The sequence below is a fragment of the Macrosteles quadrilineatus genome, unplaced genomic scaffold (assembly GCF_028750875.1).
Source record: "Macrosteles quadrilineatus isolate MER2022 unplaced genomic scaffold, UCM_ALF_1.0 Scaffold_98__1_contigs__length_373956, whole genome shotgun sequence".
Classification (NCBI taxonomy): Eukaryota; Metazoa; Arthropoda; class Insecta; order Hemiptera; family Cicadellidae; genus Macrosteles; species Macrosteles quadrilineatus.
In genome coordinates this window covers 34,427-38,611 of record NW_026542691.1, presented here as the reverse complement: position 1 = coordinate 38,611, position 4,185 = coordinate 34,427, and positions in this window count along the sequence as shown.

Below are 4,185 nucleotides of genomic sequence, written 5' to 3'. Positions count from 1 at the left end.
AGAAGCAAAGGTTACTCTAAACAGAGACAAATGTCAGTTTTGCCGTCCTGAATTAAAATACCTCGGGTATGTGGTCAGTGAAAAGGGCCTTAGAGTTGACCCAGAGAAGGTCAAAGCGATTATTGATCTGCCAGTTCCCCAAAATCAAAAAGAGGTCCGTCAGTTTTGTGGGACAGCCTCATGGTATCGGCGGTTCATTCCAAATTTTGCTGCTCGTCTTTTCCCACTCACCACATTACTCAAGAAACGTGCAAAATTTGTTTGGTCAAAGGAAGCTCAAGATGCATTCTTGGATATTAGGTCTTGCCTTGTAACCTCACCGATTTTGTCTTGCCCAGACTTTTCCAGGCCTTTTGTTATTTCATGTGACGCATCAGGTGTTGGTGTGGGTGCTGTGTTGTCCCAGGAAAGTAATCAGGGAGAAGTTGTTGTGGCATATGCGAGTCGCACTCTGAGCCAACAAGAACAAAAGTACTCAGCTACTGAGCGAGAGTGCTTAGCAGTGATTTGGGCGGTGGAACGTTTCCGGCCTTATGTTGAAGGGACAAAGTTCAAGGTTATAACTGATCACTACAGCCTTTTATGGTTATATAATTTGAGAGATCCTCAGGGTAGATTAGCAAGGTGGGCGTTGAGACTGCAACCCTATGATTTCGAATTGGTTCATCGTAAAGGGGAGGAGAATATCGTTCCTGATTTGTTGTCTAGGTCTGCCGCTATTGAGCCTGATGAAAATTTTCACTGTGATGTAGTCATTCCGGTAGATGTCAAGGATAAGTGGTATGCAAGGATGCTCAAAAATGTCAGATCTGAGGGTCAAAAGTATCCACAGTGGAGAGTGAAGGATCATCAGCTATTGAAGAGACTTAATGATCAAATAGGATTGTCAGAAGAAGAAGATGACAAAGTTTGGAAATTGGTACTTCCCAAGGAGAGTAGGGCTTCAGCTTTGGAAGAATGTCACGACCAGCCTACCGCAGGGCATCTAGGCACTTTCAAAACATACAAAAGACTTCAATTAAAATATTATTGGCCCAAAATGAGGAAGGACGCTGCTAGCTACATTTCTCGTTGTAAAATCTGCCAGAGAACTAAGTACAATCAAAATGTACCTGCTGGGTTGATGGGTGAAAGGCGGGGTGTTGATGAACCCTGGAAGATGGTTGCAGCTGACTTAATGGGTCCCTTCCCAAGATCGACCAAAGGTTTCAAATACATCCTAGTAATAACTGATACATTCACTAAATTTTCAATACTCAAACCACTTAGAGCAGCGACAGCTAGAGCAGTGGCTCAACATCTGGAAGAAGACATTTTCTTAGTTTATGGTGTCCCAAAATACTTAGTTTTCGACAATGGTTCAGAATTTACGGGTGCACCTGTTAAGAACTTAGCGGCAGGTTACAAATGCAAGATCCTCTATAATCCTAGTAGACATCCTCAATCTAACCCCACTGAAAGAGTGAACAGAAATGTAATCACTATGATACGTGCCTATGTTGGGGCAAATCATCGAGAGTGGGACAAGCATCTTGCACAAATAGGATTCGCGCTTAGGACGGCTGTACATGAAGTTACAGGATTTTCGCCTGCGTTCCTCAATTTTGGCCGTGAACCATCTGCTTCTGGAGTTGGTGTAGATCTTCAATCTGATGATGTTGGGACAGTAGAAGACTGTGGACCTTATGGAACAAAACTTCAAGAACTTCAAGATATCTTCAAGGAGGTTAAGGATCGATTGGTTCAGGCTCATGAGAAGAGTAGTCACCGCTATAACCTTCGTAGAAGACCTCAAGAGTTCAAAGATAATGACCTGGTGCTCAAAAGGAATTTCTCACAGTCGGATGCCGCTGCTGGTTTCTCTGCTAAATTGACTGATCGGTTCGTTGGACCCTTCAAGATCACTAAGAAGATTTCCAATGTGGTCTATTCTTTAGAAGATCTTCAAGGGAAAGATGCTGGAAAATGGCATGTCAATGACTTAAAAAGATACATAAACTAAAGTCTATTGGATTTTGAGAAATTTTAGGAAAATTTCTTCTGGTAGGGGAGTGTTGTGACAGTTTTGTTGATAATAAATACTTGTTCTGAATGATCAATGGCCATGATCATTATGAGATCAAATGGGAATTTAGGAGCTCCTTCCCATGAGAACGCAACATTATTTACTTTGCTGTCATGACTTTGTGTCAGGGTTTTGAAGGCATTAAATAAATCCCATCAGCTGAAATATTAACTTGGTGAGCAACAGCCTGTGCCTAGCTGGACTTTGTCCACTCCTATTCCCCACCCCCTGCCAGACAGGAAATTTGCATCCTGACATGTCACAGTTACAACTATGAGCAAATCTGACCTCTTCTACAAGGCAACTCCATGCAGTGAGGATGTTTTAAAGTAATTCAGTATAGTTTAGCCATTTTGAAGAGTTTGCAGTTAGAAGACCAGTGTCCAGCCTTGTGAACATCAACCTTTTCCCTTGTGTCCATTCCTTTTGGATTTATTTGGCAGAGGTAAGATTAGTCCATGATCAATTTTGTAAATAATTTGAACCCAATTTTAATCCATTTATGATTTAAATACATTTTAATTTAATATTTTCTGGTTCTTGATTTGGAACTAATGGCCAGACATGCAAACTGAGAATTTGGAATATTTCGGAGTAAATCATTATTATTTAATAAGTAAGATATTTTGTCAATTTGTTAGTCATATAGTTTTAGCTAGTTTTAAAGAATCATAAATATGACATTTTCATGGTTAGTTAGTATGATTGGAATTTTACAATTTTGTAATATAGTGCAAAGTAAAACTTGTCTAGAGGAAAAAACATGAAAATTGCTGACCATGTGCTTTCTAATTTTAACTTGCTAATTTCCCTGAGAATTTAATTAATTGTAATAGTAATGCTGTTCTGTACCCCAATGTAAGTTTTAAATATTTGTTTCCTTTGTATAAATTAATTGTTTTGTGTAAATATGAGTCAAATAGGGTAAAGTATTAATGATTTTGATGATTAACTAATGACACTAAATGTAGGCTAGTAATTATTATGTTTAAAGATGATTTAAATGCTTATTGAAGATTCTAAAATATTAAAATATTATGTAATGTTTGATTTACTGTAAAATTCAGGTGTCAAAAGGTTGTGTAGGTTAAAGTCGATGAATTGATCTAAATGTTAGTTATTCTTTGAATCATTATTAATTAATTTCAACAAAATATTCCAAATTCTCATGAGAATTGTGTTATTATTTATGTTACAAGTTAATTTAAATGTTGTTTAGCTATGAAATATTTGTCCCTGTAAACTTAAGTTGTAAATATTGAGTTAGGAGTGATTTTTATGTCTCAGTAATGATTGCAAATTGGGAACACAGTTCAAGAAAGTGTAGTACACTTGGAGCAATTTAAACAATGTTTCATTTGGTTTAGGTTTTAATAATATCATTCTATAATTACTTATTTGATCTGATGCTGGGTAAAATATGTATATACTCTCAGAGATTATTTATCCTCATGTTTAATCAACTTTATAGTGCTTTAGTAGCTACTGAACTCAAAGTAGTAAATTAGCCCATTGAATTTAAAGTGTCAAAGGTAAATAATGCTACACCGAATAACATGAAGTTATATGTGTTATTCTGAACTTTAACCAATTCATGTATAAACCTCTGAATTCTTCTGGACTTACCATTTGTGTTAACGGACTTCTGAAAGGTTTAACCTAATTTACTATTTGAAAGTGTGTTAGTCTTCAATACTAGAGTGTGTGGGTTTTGCACAGGGAAAAAGTCTGCGGACTTGATTTTGGTTACCTATCGCCCTTTGGATGTGGACTGTGGTATCTTGGACCTGCTCTGGCATTATTCCATTTGTGGCTAGAGGACCTCGACTTCAACACAACCTGTGACATTGACAGACTCACCTGTGTCCGTGCAGTCAACCTGTGTACAACCTAACTTCGACTATACCAACGCTCTCAAACAACAGATAGGACAATTATTTTAATATTACATTAGTTAACTATTTTGGGATTTATTATGAGATATTTGGACACTTTCAGGATCTATTTTGTTTAGATATAAGTATTTGTTTCAGGGTTATATATATTTATTACTGTGTATTATATGTCTTTTGTGCTCAATAATTCATCTTAGTGTCGGCCGACAATTTCTAATTAATTTT